Below are 25,841 nucleotides of genomic sequence, written 5' to 3'. Positions count from 1 at the left end.
AAAGTGTTAATAATAAGGGGGTATATGGGAATGCTATATTTTTACATGACTTTTATTTAAAACCTCATCTTCTTTAAATAATGTTTAATGATAATAATAAACATTATGCTAAGTGAAATAAACCAAACACAAAGTCCTAAATATTGTGTGATTCCATTGTTATAAAATGTATATATTAATAAATCTGTAGAGATGGAAATATATTATTGATTATATAGGGCTGGAGAAGGACAGAGGGATTGAGAGGTGACTGCTAAAGGGTCTGGGATTTTTCTTTGTTGAGTAATGAACATGTTCTAAAATTGATTGTCCTGATGAATGCACAACTCTGTGAATATACTAAAGGCTTTTCACACTTTGGATGGATTGTGTGGTATGTGAATATATCTCATTAAAACTTCTTTTTAAAAAGAAAAAAAGAGAAGAAATAGAAAATCTCAACCAACTAATAACAAACAAAAAGGTTAAATCAGTAATAAAAAACCTCACAAGAATTATAGCCCAGAACGAGATGATTTCACTGGAGACTTTCACCAAAAATTCTGAGTATTATTAAAACCAATCCTTCTCAAACTCTTCCCAAAAATTTGTTGAGGAGGGGACATTTTCTAATGCATTCTACCAGTACAGCATCACACTAATACCAAACCCATATCAAGGTAACAGAAGGAAAGAAATTAAAGACCAAATTCCCTCATTAATATTGATGTAAAAATCCTCAACAAATTCTAGCACACCAAATCCAGCAACACAGTACAAGAATTGTACATGATTATCAAGTGGGATTTATTCCAGGTGGGCATGGATGGTTCAACATAAGAATACCAATTAATTTAATATGCCACATTAATATGAAAATGAAAAACACATGATAACCTCAATTGATGCATAAAAAGCATTTGACAAATTTCAGCACCCTTTCTTCATAAAAACACTCCGTCAACTAGGAATAGAAGAAAACTTCCTGTACAAGATAAAGGGAATATGTAAAAACCCACAGCTAATATTGTACTCAATGGTGAAAGACTGAAAGTTTCCCATCTAAGATGCCCACTATCACCACTGTTTTTCATTATTATACTGAAAGCTCTAGCTAGGGCAATTAGGCAGTAAAAAGAAAGAAAAGCCATCCTAATTGGAAAGGAAGAATCAGCCTTTCCTTATTTGGAGATGGCATAACTATATATATATAATTTCTCACATGTTCATAATTAACTGAATAATCTTCATTATAGAAACAGTTGGCCATGTGGTTTGAGAAGGCATTGAAATGTTGGCTCATATCTGTGGGCATGGAATTACAAGGCTTTATTTACAGAACTCCAGAAAAGGCCTTTGAGATGGAGGCAATCTCTCACTGCTTTATGTCCAAGAATTTACACTCAGAGAACAATCCATTTTGAATGAAAACTCTGATCCCTGTGCAAAAGTACACAGACAAGGGAGGATTATTTTGCACCTACACTTTAGTATTCATGAAGAATCTGATGATGGGTTTGTTAGGGCTAGAGAAGGAAAAGGTGGGCACTAAATCTATGAGTACAGGCGGTAAGGAAATAGATCTACTGCAGAGAGTCTGGATGGTGTGGGGTGAATCAACTTCAGATAAAATTTTGTCTTTCCACTTGTGCAGAGTGTCATTCTGCACCCACATTGTTGAGTTGTAAGCATGTTTTAAGTGTGAGTGGCTCCTGATTTGTCCCTTCATTTTGTCCCTGACAATGAAGGACGAGGGGAAGGACAGTGAGCATAAGAGGCCATAATATTTCACATATAGAGGACACATTTTTTTTTGGCCTGGATCATTTTGGACAATGGGTATTAGACATTTATACTGTTTTGTACTACATAATCAACTGAACTCAAGAAAACTGTGTCTATTTTAAATATGATGAACATTTCTATTGAAAGTACATTTCCTGACTGCCTTTCCAATTTGTGTATGGGCATGTTGAAACCCACAATAAAATACTTTGCATCCAAGAGTCTCTTGCAGCTATGTGTGGGCATGTGACTAATTTTTGTCAAATAGATATGCTTTGCATGAGTCTTTTGGGAAGTCTTAAGACAAGAGAGAGAGAGCTATTCCACTCCCCTTTCTCATTCTTGAATGTAAATATAATGTGAGACAGAGGAACACCCTCACATCATTCCACGGTAGCAGACATCTGCTATACCCTGGATGGGTTTTGATTACTATGGCACAGGAAAAAATGTGTTACTCTCATTGATCTCCTTGTCATGGAGCAGAACATATTTTGCCAATTAAGCATTTTACTCCATCACAAAATGATGGCAAGTCACTTGCTGTCTTTGAGATTGCAGATCCAGAATAAAATAATTGAAGTCCAAGTTGCCAAAAGTAGATTCTCTTTCATATTCCATGGGCCCCCAATTAGAATATATATGCTGTATTATTCCAAAATACCCAAGGACATATTTTTATGACCTCTCCTAGGTAAATAATGGCATTTTTAAGCTAGTGTTTCTTCAATTCATCATCTAATATTTACATGCAAATTTTGGCTCTTTTGGACACCTGATACTGGTTTTTTACCCTTTTCCCTTTGTGTGAAACTTTCCCTTTCTTAGTTCTAATCCCTCATGCCCTTGTTAGCTAATCTAATAAACTGAATTAAGCTGAGGTCTTAATGGCTAATAATGGTTAATGTGCAAAACTTCTCAGATATTTGCCTTTTAATGTCATTCATCGTTTTAATTAAAAGCAGCAAATAATATGGGCAGTTTAGTTACTGTCACAGAACCAGTGAGGAGGATATAGTCATAAAATATTACACCTGGAATGGACCTTAGAAATCTTGTTATGAAATTGCCTTATTTTGAAATTGAGGAAACTAAAGCCCAGGGAAAAATGTCACTTGCCCCTGTAATCTAACAGCTTGTTCGCTGCAAATAAAAAACTAGATGTCAGACCTCCTAATTCTCAGTTCAGAACTCTTTCCACCTTATCGCACTGGGGTGGAAAATTTTTTGGCAGTAATCAAATCACCATGTGGAAGGGCATTAACGCTACTTGAGATCAAACTTGCTCAATGTAACAGTTATCAATGTATTTTGCAGTCAATTCTACTACCCTACCTTAGAAAAATTTCTATAACAATGATTGCAAAACTTTTTAAATGCAGTCTCCACTTACTAAACATCCAATCTCATATGTTCCATTGATGCTATTTGAAATAAAAAATAAATATTCTTAAAAGAAGATCAAAACAATTTTAATATTGGAGTATACTATATTTTAAAGATTATACTCCCTCATTCACAATAATGTTATGCACTCCAAGATGTTTAGGCTTCCTAATGAAGTCTGTTCTAAAGTATATATTTAGTGAGGGCATAATTTTATGTATGAAGAGATTAGGCATATTATCTGACTTTTGTGTGTCCTCAAAACCTACACTTTTTAAATAGCTCATATGCTTTTTGAGTTTTATATCCATGTTTCTCGAAAAGTGAGTCTTCTCATTTTTGGAAATAGTGTGATATGGTTGGTAATTTGGCCTTTTTTTCATGCACTACCTTATTTCCATTCCTAAGAACTTCCTGTCTACTTTATGAAAAGAAATAATGAATTTCCCAATGGACAGAAGCAGACATTTTTACTTAAGTATAAGTCCTTTGACATTTTGCATGAATAGAAATGAGTGTATGTGAATGGCAAAGGTAATTCAAGCCACAAGGCATGACATTACATCACTTAAATAACCATGAATAATAACAAATATGTCATTTTAACTATAGTGTCTACATTTAATATTTTCCTTAGGCTATTTAAACCACATAGATCTCATTTATGAAGCATTTTATACCCAATATAGCCACTGCTGTCCATCACTATGGCACTAATGTCTTTTGTTTCCACATAAACTGTTTATTGGGAACACATTTTTGTTTTTAACTCTTCAAAACCTTAAAAGAGTAAATCTTGGAAAATAAACATTATTCTATTTTGATGTGCTTGGAGATAGCAGTGAAGAAAAATCCTGGGTGTAAATGATAGCTACTGTGCCATGGTTATCTACTGCTGTGTAACAACTACCCCAGAATTAAGTGGCTTAAAACAACAGCCAATTTAGCATATCTCAAATTTTTGTCTGTCAAACTCAGGCAAATTTTTAGGGACAGATAATAGATTAGAGATTACCAGGGAAAGGGGAAAAGGGTGAAGGGGTTGCTGTTACTTGTTAAGTATAGAGTGTTTACAGGTTTCAGAAATTTTAAATTAAAATTCATATTAAAATTTATTCAAAAGACAGTCTTGTTTTTGGGGGAAGATGGCAGAGTAGGGAACTCCAAGATTCAGTCGTTTGACAAAAACAACTATTACACAGGCAAGAAGTACCTGAAACAGCTTTGTTGAAACTTGAGGGGCTATGAGAATATTGTACAGCATCCAGGGACGAGTGGGATGAAGAGACTGAAAAACTATGGTAAAGGACAGTAAATTGTTCTCTTCATGCAGTGATTACTGGTGCCCATCCCCCACTAGTGGCAGGCCACCATGGGGTACAGTCCTTGGCTAGCTTCTGCTAACAGAAAGGGATGTAGAAATCCTCTTCTTCAAGAACAGGAGGAAGCACTGCCAATAGCTGATCAGAGCTTTTGATTAGCAAATTTGGATTGCTGTGGGTCCAGCTCTGAGGGCAGCTATTGTTTCAATCCACCCCAGAAAAAGGTGGTGGTAGCCATTTTTTCAGCCTACATGGACATGGGCTATGGTAGCCATTGTTTCAACCACCCCAGCCAGGGTCAAAAGTGGTGGAGATTTAAAGACACAGTGCTTCCTCAGGGGTGCTGAAGGGCAGCATTTGCTGGGCAGACCAGAAAAGCACAGCTTTTGGGAGTCATTGGACCAATGCCATCTCCAGGGCATTTTGGAATTGGTCTGCACACCCATCATGGGTCCCTGACTCTGTTTTGCATGGAGAAGTATGACTTGGGAAATTCTTCTCTGCAGAACCTCCTCTCAGAATTTTCTCTTCAGGCAAAAGCAGCTTGAGACAGTGAAATGAGTGTAAAAAGCTATAAAAGCAGAAAAGCAGACAGTGAGAAAGGTCTACTGGCTTCAAACACCCAGGAGAGGGATGTCTCTGTCTTGGGAAACAGAGGGGACAACCAAAATTCTGTAAACAGGAGAACCCAAAACAAGTAACAAGAAAAAGTCCAAGACAAGACTGACACCCAGAAAGACGGTAAACCCTGCACACTGCATTCACCTTGGGAAGACCTTCTTGATACTATCACTGAAGCTAAAGAAAATCTTTGTCTTATCATCAGCTGATTACAAAACCATGAAACAGACATCTCAGGGAATAAATGACAGAGTTAAAATTTTAAAATATTAAATGTACATTGTGCAACAAGAGTACAAAAAAAAAGAGGAAGTGATGGCCCATTCAAAGTAAGAGGGAAAAGAAACAAAAAAAATTTCAATGAAGAAGCAGAGAATGTGGACATACTAAACAAAGCTTTCAAAAAATTATTTAAATATGCTCAAGGAGATGAAGGAAAATACAAAGAAAGAACAAAAGATCAGGAAAACAACAAATGAGCAATATGGGTGGTTAAGTAAAGAGATATAAATTTTTAAAAGGAACCAAACAGAACTACTGGAGTTGAAGACCACAATAATAGAAATGAAAAATGCCCAGGAGGGCTTCAAGAGAAGAATGGAGCTGGCAGAAGAAAGAATCAGTGAACTTGAAGACAAGACACTTGAAATGAGTCCGGCTGAGAGGCAGAAAGGAAAAAAATGTTAAAAGCAAAATAGCCTAAGAAAACCGTAGGTCTCCATAAAGTGCACCAATATGCACATTATGGGGGACCCAGAGGAGAAGAAAGAGTAAAAGGGCCAGTAGTAATAGCCAAAAAAAATAATGACTGAGAACATACTGATTATAGCAAAAGATAAGAATATGCATATACAAGAAACTCAGAGAATACCAAATAGGATAAACATGAAGAAAGATAGATCCCATCATAAATTGACTACAGTATTCAATGCAAAGGACAAGGAGAGAGTACCAAAAGCTGCAAGAGAAAAACATGTTATGTACAAGGGAGTCCCAGTTAGATTGAACAGTGATTTCTCATCAGCAACTATGAAACCAAGGAGGTTGAAATCCTTAAAATTGCTGAAAGAAAACAACTGGCAACCAAGAACTTTATATCTGGTGAGACACTCTTTAAAAAATGAGGGAAAGGCCTTGGCTCCACCCTGGCTGGTTCTGCCAAGTGGTTTGAAGTGGCTTTGGCTGTGACAGCCTGAGATAGGCATGCAGGTGGTGGAGGGGTGCTGCTGAGCCAAGGCTACTGCAAGGTTGATGCCAGGACTCTTGAGAGAAGCTCAGCTTGGCAGGAGCTGACAGCCAGAGCAGTCCCAGAGCAGCCCCAGAGCAGCAGCAGCCGCCATCTGCAGAGATCACTGAGCCAGTCATGGCATTGTTGATGCCACTGAATGGGCTGAAGGAGGAGGGAAAAGAGCCTGTCATTGAGCTATTTATCAAGGCTGGCAGTGATGATGAAAGCATAGGAAACTGCTCCTTTTCCCAGAGGCTCTTCATGATTCTTTGGCTCAAAGGTTTGTATACAGTGTCACTACTGTTGACCTGAAAAGGAAGCCTGCAGGCCTGCAGAACTTGGCTCCTTGGACCAACCCAACTTTTATAACTTTCAACAATGAAGTCAAAATGGATGTATATAAGATTGAGGAATTTCTTGAAGAAGTCTTATGCCCTTCCACCAAAACACCCAGAATCAAATACTGGTGGAATGGACATCTTTGCCAAATTCTCTGCATATATCAAGAAATCAAAGCCAGGGGCTAATGAAGCACTGAAGAGGGGTCTCTTGAAAACACTGCAGAAACTGGACAAATATCTGAATTCTCCCTTCCCTGATGAAATTGATGAGAATAGCATGGAAGATGCTAAATTTTCTACATGTAAATTTCTGGATGGCAATGTAATGACATTAGCTGATTGCAACCTGCTGCCCAAACTACACATTATCAAGGTGGTGGCCAAAAAGTATTGTGATTTTGATATCCCAAAAGGAATGACTAGCATCTAGAGATACTTAACTAATGCTTATAGTAGGGATGAGTTCACCAATACCTGTGCCAGTGACAAGGAGGTTGAAATAGTATATAGTGATGTAGCCAAAAGGCTCACCAAATAAATGACACTTATTAGAGAGAAGTTGGCACATCTTCCCCTAACAGAATATGCTTTTCCTAAAGACTGCTCCTCTTCCTATAAAGTAGATATTCTATTTTGCATGAATATGCAGTTATTCAAGATTAAGATAAAGGATAGACAAGGTATAACAGCTATCTTAAAATATACACTCCCAAGCAGTATTACTTTAAAATTCTCTTACCCTGCCTACCTTCCCTCCCCATACCCCACTCTCCAACTTGGAGACATTCTATCACAAACTTTTCAATGTAGAGGTGTTTTGTCACCTCTCTGGAGCCCTCAGCATACATTGTGGATAGATGGCAGAACTCAGGAGGTACAATGTTGAACTGTTAAAGTGGTAGCCATGACTTCATAAGTCTGCCCCAAACTGGTGCATAATGCATGATACAAGGAGTATATACGTATTTTTGGAATTTTATAATAGTAAAAGTATTTGAAAGGATTGCTACTGTATCAGAAATATTCCATTTCAATTTAGTCTATCCTGAATATGTGCTAAAGGATATTTCCACTGATGAAGAAAGCCTTTAATGAATAGTCACTACAGATTTTGCTAGTTTGCTTTGTAGATGAATGTTTATTTTTATCTGAAAACATTTATCTTTTATACCAGTTGTAGCATCTGACACTATGCAGAAGCTGAAAGTTTAGAGGGAGGGGGTGGTAGTCTCAAGATCTTCCCCCAGCATATTATCCTTATGAGAGAAATTGATGAACCCCTGTTAATCTATCTAAATCTGTGTTTGTTACATATAATTTGCCCAGTGCAATTCATTTGGAACATTATTGCTTTCTTCCAGTTTGTTTTTATTTTTAAAAGCTCCTTTCTTTGGGTAAACATAGGTCTATACCTTTGTAGATTTTTTGAGCAACACTACATTGACTAATATTTAGTTGATTTAGCTGTAGTACAATAATTATTAATGTAAAAACTAACACTTATTCTGAAATTAACCTAAGGAATGTAGGTTGGGTTTGTCAAAATATTAAGTAGAATTATGTTCCTAAAGCACACTTAATGTAATAATTTTTGTAAAGATGGATTATTGATCTTACATTAAAAGCAAGATAAAATATACAGATCATCAGTCCCTACCCCCACCACCCAAATTTATTGTTAGACTTTGGGTAGAGGATCATTCACTCCTTTTGGACTGAAATATACTGTTGTGGTGAGTGTGTATTTACTTCAGTTTTGCCTAATCTCAATCAGTATACTTCCATGAGTAATGTTTTTTCTATAGCCATGTTGAGAAATAACACTCTGCATGAATTTTGCTTTCAGTTTTTTAAATTGAAGTCCTGTACCAGGAATTATTTGTGTCTAACAGGGAAGAAGGAAGTTAGTGAGAATAAACCAAAGTTTGCTATTTATTTATTCATTTGTATTTTTTAATGAGCTTTCTAAATACTATTCCAAAGACTGTGGTTGTGACTAAAATATATTTTTGGTAATTTTTATACACAACTTGTTTAAGAAGTACTATTTCTCATAGGTTGTTTTTGAAAGATTTAAGTATATTACTTTAAAATGGCAATGGTTTCTATCCTTTTATATGCAGATATTTAGAAAACACTGGCTTTATGGAAGTAGCCAGACTTTTATAAGCATACTCTATTTTTTACATGTCAGTAATTAAGTTGGTATAGAAAGATGACCAAAAAATCTCCATATTGTATTCACGTGGGTCAGGAAGTTTCCTTTGTTTTTCCTTTCTTAGAACTCCTTATTGCTGATCACAAGTTTTGGCACACATATTTTTGTAATTAGGTATTGGTCAAGGATTTATCTGGTTCCAGGAAAAGCACTGTCAGATGCTTCATGCAGATTGTCTATTGAGGAATTACATTTCAGTTGCTTCTGTGGGTAAAATTGTTACATCTTTACTAGCACAGAGGCCAGAGTGATCACTTTTCACCTACTTTTTAAATAGTGGCAACTTAGCATTCAGGTGATGTTGAACCTTGCTGTATAACTTAAAGTATAAAAATGATTTGAGAGAAGGGGTGCCTGTTCTTTCTACTGAATAATGAAATAAGTGGTGCCAAGTGGAAGACTAATTGAGGAACGAGCTACATTCCTCAAAACATACTGATGAAAAACAAATTTTGCAGCTCAATTGTGAAGTACTTACATATCTGCTATTTATTATCATTTTCTTTTAATGTCTTTATCCAGTGATTACACTTGGTTGCCCAGCTGGATGATCAAGGAATGTCTTTGTGCTCACTGTCACACTATGTTGGTCTAGTGATATCCACAAAGACAGAATTACTTTTCTTGTTTGAAACACAGATTTTATTGCTTTATCTAGGAGGTTAGTAAAATGAAATTAGAGATAATGGCAAATGCATAGAATCTAAGAAAAAAGATGATTCTACAACATGCTTTTAACCCATAATACATTTGTGGAAAGATTATAGCTTAAAATCCTGGGAGATTTGGGACAGAAAAGTTTTCATGGTGATTTCATGTAGTGTATGTTGGTGTAAAGGAAATCATCTGATAGTGTTTCCACAACTACCCATTTTCCCCTTTATTCCACTTTGATTAGGAGATGAGAGTATAAATGGGAAGTCTCACAACTGTCTAAGGGATATTGAGAAAATGTTGTACCCAACAGGCAGAAAGCTCTGTATTTCAGTTATCTTTTATGAAAACAAATGTAGATACAGATTTTCTATATAGTTCTGTTTTATTTTACTAGTATTCATAACTTTCTGATAAAATTCAAATGAAATTTTATCTCTTGGTATCTTTGGCCTTCACAATTTATCTTTAAACCCTTGAGCAATCTATATGAAATTAAGAGATTTCTGATACTTATTCTTATTCCAAGGTGATACACTCTAATTTAGACATTATTATTTTCTCCCTGTGGCTTTTTTTCTGTATATATATATATATATATATATACATATATTATTGAGATTGTTCACATACCATACAATTATCCAAGGATCCAAAGTATACAATCCATTGCCCATGATACCATCATACAGCTGTGCATCCATCACCACAATTATTTATTTTTCAGTTTTTAGAACATTTTCATTACTCCAGAAAAGAAATAAAGACCAAAAAAAAAAAAAAAAAAAGAAACTCAAATCCTCCCACACCTCTAACCACCCCCACTCCATTATTGATTCATAGTTTTGGTGTAATACATTTGTTACTGTTGATGAAAGAATGTTAAAATACTACTAACTGTAGTATACGGTTTGCAATAGGTATATATATATATATTTTTTCTATATTCCTTTCTATTATTAACTTCCAGTTATAGTGTCATACATTTGTTCTAGTTTGTGAGAGAGACTTCTAATATTTCTATAGCTAATCACAGATATTGTCCACCACAAGATTCAGTGTTTTATACATTCCCATCTTTTAACCTCCACCTTTCCTTCTGGTGACATACATGACTCTGAGCTTACCCTTTCCACCACCTTCACACACCTTTCCTACCATCAACCCTGTGCATTTCCAAACATTTAAGTTCACCCTAGTTGAACACTTTGCTCATAATAAGCAACCACTCCTCATTCTTTAGGTTCATTCTATGTCCTGGTAACTTATATTTCATGTCTATGAGTTCACATATTATCATTATTTCATATCAGTGAGACCCTGCAATATTTGCCTTTATGTGTCTGTCTTAATTCACTCAATACAGTGCCCTCAAGTTTTCTTCATCAACCTGTTTCTTTTAAGATGGTTTTGTTCACACACCATGCATTCCATCCTAAGTAAATGGTTGTTGTTTCCTTTTATATTCACGTATTTACATATTCAGCACCATCACTACTGTCTATAAAAGGACACCTCCATTTCTACCACAAAGGAGGAGGAAGAGCCAAAGAAGGCAGAAAGACAAAAGAGAAAGAGAGAAAAACAACAAAAAAAAAACATGACAACAAAAGAGCAACAGAAGGAAAGATAGCATTAACTTAAAGTAAAGAGTCATACAACATCACCAATGCCAGGAGTCCCATATCCTTCCCCTATTACTCCCCTTCCCCATATGCATTTAGTTTGGTATATTGCCTTTGTTATATTAAAGTTTCTAGTTTGCATTGATTGTATTTTCCCACAATCCCACCCTATTTTTAACACCTTGCAATGTGGACATTCATTTGTTCTACTTCATGTAAATCATATTTGTTCCTTTTATTACAATTGTTGAGCACCCTGGGATTCCCTGATTTACACAGTCCTGGTCTTTATCCTTCATTGTTTGTTCTGGTGTCCCACATGATTCCAACCTTCCTCTTTCAACCATACTCACAGTCATCTTTGTTCAGTATACTTACATTGCTGTGTTACTCTCTCCCAAAATTGTTTTCCAAACCTCTCACTCCTGTCTTTTCCTTTCTGTCTGCAGTGCTTCCTTTGGTGTTCTCTGTAGAGCAGGTATCTTGTTCACAAACACTGTCATTATCTGTTTGTCTGAGAATATTTTAAGATCCCCCTTATATTTGAAGGACAGTTTTGCCAGATATAGGATTCTTGGTTGGTGGTTTTTGTCTTTCAGTATCTTAAACATATCACCCCACTTCCTTCTTGCCTCCATGGTTTCTATTGAGAAATTTGCACATAGTCTTATCAAGCTTCCTTTCTATGTGATGGATTGCTTTAGTTTTGCTGCTTTCAGGATCCTCTCTCTATCTTTGACATTTGATAATCTGATTATTATGTATCTTGGCATAGGCCTATTCAGGTCTATTTTGTTTGGGACATGCTGTGCTTCTTGGATGTGTAATTTTATGTCTTTCATAAGAGATGGGAAATTTTCATTAATTATTTTCTTTATTATTGCTTCTGCCCCTTTTCCCTTCTCTTCTCCTTCTGGGACACCAATGACACATACCTTCTTGCTTTTCATTTTTTCCTTAAGTTCTCAGAGATGTTTCTCATATTTTTGCATTCTTTTCTCTATCTGCTGTTTTGTGTGTAGGCTTTCAGGTGCCTTGTTCTCCAGTTCCTGAGTGTTTTCTTCTGTCTCTTGAGATTTGCTGCTGTATGTTTTCATTGTGCCTTTCATCTCTTTTGCTGTGCCTTTCATTTCCATGGATTCTGCCAGTTAGTTTTTCAAAGTTTCAATTTCTACCTTATGTACACCCAGTGAATTCATTAAACTCTTTCATCATGTCTCCCTAAACTTTTTGAATTGACCTAGTATTTGTTGTTTAAATTTCTGTATCTCAGTTGAAGTGTATGTTTATTCCTTTGACTGGGCCATAACTTCATTTTTCTAGGTGTAGGTTGTAGTTTTTCTATTGTCTAGGCAAGGTTACCTTGGTTCCCCAATCAGGTTTTCCCAGACCAAAATTGGCTCTGGTCCCAGAAGGAAGAACTCTTCAGTATTTGGTTTCCCTGATGGTGCATCTCAGAAAATTAGTACACCCTGTGAGGTCTCAGATCACTGTGCTTTTCTGCCCAGCAAGTTGTGACTGTCAGAGCTGGGCCCAACCCCTTTCCTGTTAGAGTAGATGAACCCCTAGGGAGATGTCATTAGCATTTCAAAGATCACTCTCTGCCTGTGCTATCTCCACCCTTGTCTGTGTCAGAGCACTGGGAACTGAAAATGGCTGAGGTTTTCTCCACTGAGCTGAAACAGAAACAGAAATCCCCCTTCAGGTCCAGTCCATTGCCACCCTCTGGCTCTCCAAGGTCAGTCTTCACTCAAAGCCTCTGTCTGCCTGTTGGGGATTCATAGCTTGTAGCAAGCAGTCCATGCTTGTTAATAAAAACCCAGTTGGAGCTCAGCTGAGCTATATCCACTTTATAGGAGAGAGCTGGGGGTAGGGGGCTCCTGGCCTATACCCACAATTTTTACTTACAGATTTTATGCTGCAATCTCAGGCATTCCCCACAGTTTGGGTTTGTTTATGATGAGTGGAAGGTCATGTTTGTACCCCTGCTGTTATTCTGGATTATTTACTAGTTGTTCCTGGTTGTTTATTTGTTATTCCAGGGAGACTAACTAGTTTCCACTCCTCTCTATGCCACCATCTTAGATCTCCTCCTCTTTGTTGAGTTTTAAATCTCTCCAGAGATGCATGTAGATAGCTTTCATTTCTGTGCATTAAAAATCCGTTTAGAAAATACCTTCAGAGTTAAAAACAGAGGAATTAGAAATATGCTTTTTCATGCACATCTTGATACAAATTTCATTAAGTATATTGATACAAATTTCTTACCCTGGTTATAATCATTATTTGATTCAATGAAAGGGAGCCATTCATTATTCATATGGGCCTTTTTTATTCCACCCTTTACAACTTATCAAGATTGGGGCCACCAAAATTATATTATATTTGTATCATGGAAACAATGTTCAATTCACCAAGCCATATCACTGAGCAGAATTGGAGTATTTCCCTTAGAATTGCTTGAAAAGGCAAATGAAAGCTTATTATAGAATGCTTATATTTTCTTTTCTGTCTTGTGGAACTCATACACCAGTATATGGCTGGCAGCTCTTGCATTAAAAAATAAAGTATATTTTCACTATCAAAAATGAGGGAAATTAATTCACTTACAGATAAACAAAAGCTGAGGGTGTTCATCACTAGTAGAACAACCCTAAACGAGATGCTAAAGGGAGGTCTTCTGACTGAAAGGACCCCAGACAGTGCTTCAAAGCAACATGAAGAAATAAAGAACTGCATTAAAGATAACCATTTGGGAATTACAAATTCTGGTATTATTGTATTGTATTGTTGTGTATACTCCACTTCTTCCTTCCTACAGGAGCTATAATGGAAATAGATAGAAAGTAATTATAAATCTATGTTTCTGTACAATACAATATACAAAGATATAAGTGGCAACAAGTGCAAAAGATGATGGGAGGACACAAGAGTATAGAAAAATTATGTATGCATGCTATTGAAGTTAGTTTGGTATAAAAGCAAATATGATTGTTATATTTAGGATGTTAAATTTTAACCCCATGGTAACCACAATGAAAATAGATGAAAAATATATCCAGAAAGAAATGACAAGGCCCTCAATATGGTACAATGGAAAAAACAAATTAATAGAAAAGAAGGCATTAATGGAATTGATGGACAAAGTTGCGTAAGACAAGGCTAAACAGCAGAATGGCAGAAGAAAGTAGTGTTTTATCAGTAGCAAATTTGAATGTAAATGGATTCAACTTTCCAGTCAAAAGGCAGAGATCCACAAAATAGATACAAAAAGCATGATCCTACTATATGCTGTCAACAAGGGTCTTATCTTAAATTCAAAGATACAAGTAGATCGAGGATGAAAGGATGAAAAAGAATACCATGCAAGTAGTAACCAAAAGTGAGATGGAGTGGCTAATACAGGTTATGCTAACATAGGTTAAATTAGACATTAAGGATTCCTGGAGCAAGATGGTGGAGTGGTGAGATGTTGAATTAAGTTACTTCTCTGTGGCAGCTGGTGAATAGCCAGGAACTGTATGGAACAACTCTTTCAGAGACTTCTGTGAAAGGACATGCATCCCAGTCTGAAATGTGATGAATGACTGAGAACACAGCTAAGAACTGTAAGTTTCCCTGGACAGAGCTTGGCAATCCCCACCCCCAGGTAGGGCAGACTGTCTTGGACCTGATTTCTGAGGGAAAAAGAAACAATCTGTGCTGGGAACTAGGAGGGAGCTCAACCAAGCCCAAACTGCAAAATTAATTAACAAATTCAGACAGTTGAATAAAAGCTACAAGCACAGATAAATCAAGGTAAGCACAAAAGGAACTGGGAGGTTTTGGCCCAGCAGAGAGGAAGCAGGAATGACTAAAACAACAACAATAACAACAACAACAACAAACAGAGACTTTTGGAGTTGGAAGTGTCAAGAGTACTGGAAAAGGACTGGGCCCAGGGAAAAGGGACACATACAAATGGGTATAACTCTGGCTCTTGTTTGCAAACCCAGACAGCTGAAGTCTGGCTCTGAAATCTTTTTTTTTTTTCTTTTCTTTCTCTGTGACTCTTTATTTTTTACTTTTCAGTAGTTCATTAGAGTTGCCAGAACTCTCAGGCTTCAGCACTGCCCTGGGCAAGAGTGGAATTAAAACTGTCAGAACGTAACTGAACAGGTGAAGGAGATAATTCCCTAAAGAGTGTATTTTTAAATAGTTTGTAGTGACACTGACAAAACTTGGGGGCTGGAAAAAGGCTTTGAGAAGGGATTTCTCTTTTTTTCTTATTTTCTTTCCTTTTTGAAAACTATTCTAAGTAACTCATTACACAAGGCCTCAGATATTTACAATTTTCAGCTAGACCCAGGAAAAGACAGAACTAAGATAGGTCTGAGGGAGAGACAAAGCAGTGAGTCTACTAGGAGAGATAATTCCTTAAAGATCATATTTTCCACAAGATAAGGGGGAGTGGGACCCACCTCAAGTGGTTGTCCTTCAGAGAAATTAGATCCCAGGGGCTGGATAAAAGAAGCAGGTTGAGTCAGCCATAGCCCTGGCAGGAATAGATATTGCTGAGAATTAAAGGCACCACACCTCTTTTTACTGGTGAAGAGCTACAAGCAAAGAAGCACCACCTGCTAGACAGTATAGGAAAACACAGAGTCTAGAGGTTTCACAGGAGTGTCAGACAAATTGCAGGTTTTTAATGACAGAGAAACTTCAAATGGATTACACACTGCTGCCAAGACATGTACTGATCAGATTATTCAATGTCAAAGACAAAGAGAATTTTGAAAGCTGAAAGAGAAAAGTGATCCTTCACATACAAGTGCAGCTCAGTAAGACTATGTGTGGATTTCTCAGCAGAAACAATGGAGGTGAGAAGGCAGTGATATGGTATATTTAAGATACTAAAAGAGAAAATCTGCCAATCAAGGATTCTATAACCAGCAAAACTATCCTTCAAATATGAGGGAGAGTTTAAAATATTTTCAGATGAACAGACACAGAGAGAATTTGTGAATAAGAGATCTGGTCTATAGGAAATACTAAGGGGAGTGATATAGACAGATAAGAAAAGACAGGATACAGTGCTTTGGAGAAGGGTGTAGAAATGAAGACTATAAGTTAGTTAAAAGGAGAGAGAGAGAAAAATGAGATATGACATATAAAATCCAAAAGATAAAATGGTAGAAAAAAGTACTGATCTTACAGTAATAACACTAAATGTGAATGGAATAAACTCCAGAATCAAAAGACATAGACTGGAAGTATGGGTTAAAAAACAAGATCCATCAATATGCTATCTTCAAGAAACTCACTTTAGACACAAGGACAAAAGCAGGTTGAAAGTAAAAGATTGGAAAAAGATATTTCATGCAAACAACAACCAGAAAAGAGTGGAGGTAGCTATATAAATATCACAAAAATTAAACTTCAAATGTAAAATAATTAAAAGACAAAGAAGGACACTACTATTTATAAAAGGGAGAATTCATCAAGAAGACATAGCAATCATAAATATTTGTGCACCAAGCCTCAGTGCCCCAAAATACATGAGGCAAACATGAAGAAAACTTAACAGAGAAGTAGATACTGCTACAATAATAGAGACTAAAATACACCACTTTCATCAATGGATAGAACATCTAGGCAGAATATCAATAAGGAAACAGATATTGAACTGTATGATAAATGAATGAATTGACAGACATTTATAGAACACTACACCCCACAACAGGAGGATGCATATTTTTTTATTAAATTCAGTTTTATTGAAATACATTCACACACCATACAATCATCTATGATATACAATCCACTGTCCACAGGATGATAACATAGTTATGCGTTCATCACCACAGTCTATCTCTGAACATTTTCCTTACATCAGAAAGAGCCAGAACAAGAATAAAAAAATAAAAGTGAAAAAAAATGCCCAAATCATCCCCCCATCCCACCCCATTTGTCCTTTAGTTTTTATCCCCATTCCTCCACTCATCCATACACTAGATAAAGGGGGTGTGATCCACAAGGTCTTCACAATCGCACTGTCACCCCTTGTAATCTACATTATTATATAATTGTCTTCAGGAGTCCAGACTGCTGGGTTGGAATTTGCTAGTTTCAGGTATTTACTTCTAGCTATTCCAATACATTAAAGCCTAAGAGGTGTTATCTATAAAGTGCATAAGAATGTCCACCAGAGTGACCTCTTGACTCCATTTGGAATCTCTCAGCCACTGAAACTATTTTGTTTCATTTTGCATCCCCCTTTTGGTCAAGAAGATACTCTCAGTCCCATGATGCCGGGTCCACATTCATCCCTGGGAGTCATACTCTGCATTGCCAGGGAGATTTACAACCCTGGGAGTTGGGTCCCACGTAACGGGGAGGGCAGTGAGTTCACCTGTCGAGATGGCTCAGTTAGAGAGAGAGAGGGCCACATCTGAGCAACAAAGAGGTTCTCAGGGGGAGAATCTTAGGCACCATTACATACAACTTTAGACTTTCCTTTGTGGTAATGAGCTTCATAAGGGCAAGTCCCATACTTGAGGGCTCAGCACATTGAACTGCCAGTCCCAATGTTTGTGACAACATACGCTAGGGGTTAGCATCTCAAAGTTTAGAGATAGGCCTTATAATTCAGGGATAGAGTTAACTGCTGTAAGAGCTTACAATCTAGGGACTATTACAATTATTGTGTCCATGTTAGGCTATGTTCTAAGATTCAATTCTCAGTTTACACATTGTAGTTAGTCCATATTAGTGAGGCATCATCCCTCTCACCATGTTTTCTCCAATACTTTTACTCCTATATATATATTTTCCTACAATTTTATAGAGTTATATTCACATACCATACATTTATCCACAGTGTACAATCAGTTGTTCATGGTATCATCATAAAGTTGTACATTTATCACCACAACCAGCACTTGAACATACTGATTACTACAAGAAAAATTGTTTTTTTTTAGCAATAAGAAAAATGATAAAAAGAAAAATAACATGTCATACAATACAATATACTACTAAGGACAGCAAATAACACCACTACCAAGAATCCCATATTACTCCCTTATATCCCCTTCTCATATACATTTAGCATTGGCATATTGCCTTTGTTACATTTAATGGAGGTATATTACAATGTTACTGTTGACCATAGACTCCAGTTTGCTTTGATTATGTTTTTTCCTGAATACCATCCCTTTTTCAAATTTCTACATGGTTGACGTTCATTTGCTTTCCCACATGCAAAAACATTTTTATATTTGTATATTTAGTAACAGTCATTGGCCACTCCAGTTTTTGCCATGTTATACAGTCCCAGTCTTTATCATCTATCTTTACCTCTGGTGTCATACATTCTTCTATCCCACCTCTTTCAGCTTTACTCACAGACATCTTTGTTCAGTGTACTTACAATACTGTGCTACCATCACACAGTATTATGCTATCTATTTCTGGATCTATGCAATCAATCCTAAACATTCTGTAGTCCTTCAGCATCAAATGGCTGATCTCTGCCCTCTTTCTATCTCCTGGTCACCTGTGCTGTCAGCTTTTAACTCCCAAAGTTTGTTCATTAATGTCTGTTCATATTAGTGAGACCATACAGAATCTGTCTTTTTGTTTCTGGCTAACTTCACTCAACATAGTGCCCTCAGATTCATCTATGTTATCATATGTTCCATGTCTTTGTTCTGTCTTACAGCTGCAGATATTTGGGCTACTTTCATTTCTTGAAAATCACGAATAATGCCACAATAAACATTGGTTTACAAGTGTTCATCTGTGACTTAATTTTCAGTTCCTTTGGATATATACCTAGCAATAGAATAGCTGGGTCATATGGCAGCTCTATACCTACCTTCCTGAGTAACCTCCACACTGTCTTCCAGAGTGGTTGCACCATTCTACATTCCCACCAGCAAATTAATAAGTGTACCTCTTTCTTCACATCCTCTCCAGCACTTGTAATTTTCAGCTTTTTGGATAATGACCATTCTGGTAGGTGTGAGGTGATATCTCATTGTGGTTTTGTTTAGCATTTCCCCAATAGCCAGTGAAGTTGAGCATTATATATATATTTGAATATATATATATATATATTTGAATATATATATATATTTGAACCATTTGTATTTCTTCTTCAGAAAACTGTCTGGCCATGTCTTTTGCCCATTTTTTAATTGGGTTGTTTCTCTTTTTGAAGTTAAGTTGTAGGATTGCTTTATATATTAGGGTTATTAAGCCCTTATCTAATATGTGGTTTCCAAATATTGTGTCCCATTGTGTAGGTGGTCTTTTTCCCTTTTTAACAAAGTCCTGTGCCTTTTTGATGTTAAGTTGTAGGATTGCTTTATATATTAGGGTTATTAAGCCCTTATCTGATATGTGGTTTCCAAATATTTTGTCCCATTGTGTAGGTGGTCTTTTTCCCTTTTTAACAGAAGTCCTGTGATGTACAAAAGTGTTTAATTTTGTGGATATCTTATTTGACTATTTGTTCTTTGTTCACTCATGCTTTTGGTGTAAGGTCTAGGAAACCACCTCCTATTACAAGATCTTTAAGATATTGCCTTGTTTTCTTCTAAGAGTCTTATGGTCTTAGCGCTTATGTTTAGGTCTTTGATGCATTTCAAGTTAATTTTTGTATAAGATGTGATTTAGGAGTCCTCTTTCATTCTTTTGGAAATGCATATCCAGCTCTCCAAACACCGTTTATTGAAGAGACAGCTCTGTCCCAGTTGCTTTGGCTTGACTGCCTTGTCAAAGAGTAATTGTCCGTAGTTGGAAGAGTCTATTTCTGAGCACTCAATTGATTCCATTGGTCAGTATCTCTTTCCTTATGCCAGTACCATGCTGTTTTTAAATCTGTAGCTTTGTAATATGCTTCAAAGACAGGTAGTGTGAGACCTCCCACTTCATTCCTCTTTCTCCAGATGTTTTTGGTTACCCAGGGCACCTTGCCCTTCCAAATAAATTTGGTTATGGGTTTTTCTATTCCTGCAAAGTAAGTTGTTGGGATTTCAATTGGTATTGCATTGAATCTATAAATGAATTTAGGTAGAGTTGACATCATAGTTATATTTAGTCTTCCAATGCATGAACACAGTATGGTCTTCAATTTGTTATGTCTTTTTCAAATTCTTTTATCATTTTCTTGTAGTTTCCTTTGTATAGTCCTGTTTTTGGCCTTCATTAAGTTTATTCCTAAATACTTGGTGTTTTGGTTGCTATTGTGAATGGAAAATTTTTAATTTCTTCTTGTTGCACATTACTTGTATATAAGAACACTACAGATTTTTGCATGTTGATCTTGTAGCCTGACACTTTGCAATATTCATTGATTAGCTGTAATAGCTTAGCTGTAGATTTTTCTGGATTTTCTATGTACAGAATCATGCCATCTGCAAACAGTGGAAGTTTTACTTCTTCCTCTTTAATTTGGATGACTTTATTTCTTTTTCTTGCCTAATTGATCTAGCTAGAAATTTCTGTACAATGTTGAGTAACAATGGTGAAAGTGGGCATCCCTGTCTTGTTTCTGATCTTAGAGGGAAAATTTTCACTCTCTCCCCATTGAGAACAATGTTAGCTGTGGGTTTTTCATATATTGCCTTTATCAAATTGTGAAAATTCCCTTCTATTCCTGTCATTTGAAGTGTTTTCATCAAGAAAGGATGTTGAACTTTGCCAAATGCCTTTTCTGCATCAATTGAGATGATCATGTGCTTCTTTTGCTTTGATTTATTGATGTGGTGTATTATATTAATTGCATACTTAGAATAAACCCCACTTGGTCATGGTGTATCATTCTTTTAATGTGTTGCTGGATTCTATTTGTGAGTATTTTGTTGAGGAGTATTGCATTTATATTCATTAAATAGATTGGTCTATAATTTTCTCTTTTTTGTAGTATCTTTGTTTTTGGTATTAGTGTGATGTTGGTTTTGTAGAAGGAGTTGGGTTGCTTTCCCTCCTCTTCAATTTCTTTGAAGAGTCTGAGCAGAATTAATATTAATTCTTTCTTGAATGAATGGTAAGATTCACATGTGAAGCCATCCGGTCCTGGACTTTTCTTTCTTGGGAACTTCTGGATGACTGACTCAGTCTCTTTGCTTGTTTTTGGTTTGTTGAGTTCATCTATTTCTTATTGGGTCAAGGTTGGTTGTTTATGCTTTTCTAGGAAGTTGTCAATTTTGAATAAGTTTTCCAGTTTATTAGCATATAGTTGTTCATAGTATCTTCTGATTATCTCCTTTATTTCTGCAGCATCAGTACTTATGTTTCCTTTTCTATTTCTGATTGCATTTTTTTTTTTGCATCCACTCTATTTTTCATTTTGGTAGCCTAGATAGTTGTCCAACAATTGTGTTTATTTTCTTAAAGAACCAGCTTCTGCTTTTATTGAATCTCTTTATTGGTTTCCTGTTCTCAGTTTCATTTATTTCTGATTTAATCTTTGCTATTTTTTTTTTCCTTCTATTTGCTTTGGGTTTTATTTCCTACTCTTTCTCCAGTTCCTCCAGGTGGACAGTTAATTCCTCAAATTTGCTCTCTCTTTGCTTTTAATATAGGCATTTAGGGTAATAAATTTTCCTCTCAGCACTGCCTGTACTGCATCCTATAAGTTTTGATATGTTGTGTTTTCATTGTCATTTGCCTCGAGGTATCTATTAATTTCTCTTAGAATTTCTTCCTTTACCCACTGCATTTATAAGCATTTGTTGTTTAGTCCCAATGTATTTGTGAATTTTACAATCTTCTGCCTGTTATTTATTTCTAACTTCATTCCATTATGATCTGAGATAGTGTATATGAAAATGTCAATATTTTTAAATATGTTGATACTTGCTTTGTGACCCAGCATGTAATCTATCCTAGATAATGTCCCATGAGCACTTGAGAAAAATGCGTATTCTGCTGTTGTGGGGTGTAGTGTTCTCTAAATATCTGTCAAGTCTAGTTCATTTATCATACAATTCAACATCTCCATTTCATTGTTGATCTTCTATCTACATGTTCTATTCTTTGATGTGAGTGGTACATTGAAGTCTCCAACTATTATTGTGGAATTGTCTACTTCTCCTTTCAGTGTTTTCAGTGCTTGCTGCATGAAATTTGGGCCACTCTGGCTTGGTGCCTAAATATATATGATTGTTATTTTTTCTTGGTGATTTGATCCTTTTATTAATATGTAGTGTCCTTTGTCTCTTTTAATGGTTTTAATTTTGAAGTCTACTTTGCCTGATATTAATATAGCTACTCCCAATTTTTCTGACTGCTGTTTGCATGAAACATCTTTTTCCAACCTTTCACTTTCAGCCTATTTTTGTCCTTGTGTCTAAAGTGAATTGCTTGTAGACAGCATATAGATGGGTCCTGTTTTTTAATCCATTCTACCAGTCTGTGTATTTTTACTGGGGAGTGTAATCCATTAACATTTAGTGTTATTAATGTAAGTGGTCTACTTTCTTCTATCATTTTATCTTATTGATTTTATATGTCACATCTTTTCTTCCCCCTCTCTTTTTTTACCCTTCCTGATAATTTTCTTTTCTATCATCTTCTCCAAAACTCTTCTGTCTTTTCCTATGCCAGTAGCACTCCCTTTAGTATATCTTGTAGCACCAGTCTCTTATTCACAAAATCTCTCATTGTCTGTCTGGAAATATTTTAATCTCTCCATCATTTTTGAAGGACAGTTTTCCTAGATATAGGACACTTGGTTGGCAGTTGTTGTCTTAGCATATCTTAAATATAACATATCACTGTCTTCTCACCTCCATGGTTTCTGCAGAGAAATCTGTACATAGTCTTATTGAGCTTCCCTTGTATGTGATGGATTGCTTTTCTCTTGCTGCTTTCAGAATTCTCTTTTTGTCCTTGACATTGGACAATATGATCAGTAAGTGTCTTGGAGCAGGTCTATTGGTGTCTATTCTGTTTGGGGTGCACTGTGCTTCTTGACTCTCTAGTTTTTCTTTCATAAGAGTTGGGAAATTTTCATTGATTATTTTTTTCTATTATTTTTTCTGTCCCCTTTCCCCTCTCTTCTCCCTCTGAGACAACCAGAAGACATATATTTGTGTGTTTCATGTTGTCACTCAGCTCCCTAAGGTACTGCTCATATTTTTCCATTCTTTCCATCATCTGTTCTTTTGTCTGTGTGAATTCAGATGTCTGATCTTCCAATTCACTGATCCTTTCTTCTGCCTGTTCAAATCTACTGTTGTATCCCTCCATTGTCTTTTTCATCACTTCCATTTTGTCCTTCATTCCCATAAGTTCTGCTATTTGCTTTTTAAAATTTATGAATTCTTCCTTATTGTCATCCAGTGTCCTCCTTATACCCTTCATCTCTCTTGTTATGTCTTCCCTCAGTTCATTGACTTGATTTTTTTCTTCTTTTTTAATTTTTATTGGGATTGTTCAGATACCATACAATTATTCAAAGATCCAAAGTGTAAAATCAGTTGCCTCTGGTACCCTCATACAGCTGTGCATCCATCACCACACTTAATTTTTGTTCAATTTTTAGAAACTTTTCATTACTCCAGAAAGAAATAAAGTGAAAGATGATAAAAGAAAAAAAAAAAAGGAAACTTGAATCCTCCCATATCACTAACAAAACCCCCTCAATTGTTTACTCAGTTTTGGTATAGTACATTTGTTACTGTTTATGAAAGAATGTTGAAATACTACTAAAGAATGTTGAAACACTACTAACTGTAGTATATAGTTTGCAATAGGTATATATTTCTTCCCTATATACCCCTCTATTATTAACTTCTAGTTGTATTGTCATACATTTGTTCTGGTTCATGGAAGAGTATTCTAATATTTGTACAGTTAATCATGGACATTGCCCACCATAGGATTCAGTTTTATACATTCCCATCTTTTGACCTCCAACTTTCCTTCTGGTGACATATATGACTCTGAGATTCCCCTTTCCACCTCATTCACACACCATCTGGCACTGTTAGTTATCCTCACATCTTGCTACTGACACCTCTGTTCATTTCCAAACATTTAAGTACATCCTAATTGAGCATTCTGCTCACACTAAGCAATCACTCCCCATTCTTAAGCCTTACCCTATATTTTGGTACCTTATATTTCATGTCTATGAGTTTACATATTATAATTAGCTCTTATCAGTGAGACCCTGCAATATTTGTCCTTATGTGTCTGGCTTATTTCACTCAGTATATTGCCCTTGAGGTTTTGTCATCAACCCATTTTTTTTAAAGATGGTTTTGTTTACACACCATACATACCATCCTAAGTAAATGGTCGATGGTTCTCTATATGGTCACATATTTACGTGTTCACCACCTTCACCACTATCTACATAAGGGCATGTACATTTCTTCCACAAGGCAGGAGGGAGAGTCAAAGAAGGTAGAGAGGCAAAAGAAAGAGGAAAAGGAAATGACAGCTAGGAAGTAGCAAAAGGAAAAGTAACCTTAAATCAAAGTAGAGTAAAAAGTCAGACAACACCACCAATGTCAAGTGTCTAACATGCCTCCCCTATTCCCCCTTATCTGCATTTACCTTGGTGTATCATCTTTGTTACATTAAATGAAGCATAATACAATGATTCTGTTAGTTTCAGTCTCTAGTTTATGTTGATTGCAACCCTCCCCCAATGCCTCCCCATTTTTAACACCTTACAAGGTTGACATTTGCTTGTTCGCCCTTGTAAAAGAACATATTTGTACATTTTATCACAATTGTTGAACATTCTAGATTTCACCAAGTTACACAGTCCCATTCTTTATCTTTCCTCCTTTTCTTCTGGTGTCTTGCATGATCCCAACCTTCCTTTCTCAACCATATTCATAGTTATCTTTGTTCAGTGTATTTACATTGCTGTGCTACCATCTCCCAAAATTGTGTTCCAAACCACACACTCCTGTCTTCTCCTATCACTCTGTAGTGTTCCCTTTAGTATTTCCTGTAGAGTGGTATCTTGTTCACAAAGTCTCTCATTGTCTGTTTGTCAGGAAATATTTTGAGCTCTCCCTCATATTTGAAGGACAGCTTTGCTGGATATAGGATTCTTGGTTTGTGGTTTTCCTCTTTCAGTATCTTAACTATATCACACCACTTCCTTCTTGCCTCCATGTTTTCTGCTAAGAGATCTGCACATAGTCTTATTAAGCTTCCTTTGTATGTGATGGATCGCTTTTCTCTTGCTGCATTCAGGATTCTCTCTTTGGCTTTGACATTTGATAATTTGATTATTAAGTGTCTTGGCATAGGCCTATTCAGATTTTTTCTGTTTGGAGTATGCTGCACTTTTTGGGTCTGTAACTTTATTTCTTTAATAAGAGATGGGAAATTTTCATTATTTCCTCTATTATTGTCTCTGCCCCTTTTTGCTTCTCTTCTCCTTCTGGGAAACCAATGATATGTATATTCTTGTATTTTGTTTCATCCTTATGTTCCTGGAGAAACTGCTCATATTTTTTCATTCTTTTCTCCGTCTGCTCATTTGTGTGTAGGCTTTCAGGTGTTTTGTTCTCCAGCTCTTGAGTGTTTTCTTCTGCCTCTTGAGATCCACTGTTGCATGTTTCCATTGTGTCTTTCATCTCTTGTGTTATGCCTTTCATTTCCATAGATTCTACTAGTTGTTTTTTTTTTGAAGTTTTGATTTCTGCCTTATGTACACCCAGTGTT

At 36.1% G+C, this 25,841-nt stretch overlaps 1 pseudogene; it reads left to right on the top strand.

Annotated features, from left to right (window-relative positions):
* The first annotated feature begins 6,456 nt into the window (after nt 1-6,456).
* Nucleotides 6,457-7,200, top strand: LOC119524214 (annotated as a pseudogene).
* The last annotated feature ends 18,641 nt before the right edge of the window (nt 7,201-25,841 follow it).

The sequence above is a fragment of the Choloepus didactylus genome, chromosome Y, assembly GCF_015220235.1.
Source record: "Choloepus didactylus isolate mChoDid1 chromosome Y, mChoDid1.pri, whole genome shotgun sequence".
In the NCBI taxonomy this organism is placed as follows: domain Eukaryota; kingdom Metazoa; phylum Chordata; class Mammalia; order Pilosa; family Megalonychidae; genus Choloepus; species Choloepus didactylus.
This window is presented reverse-complemented; position numbering and strand designations above follow the sequence as displayed.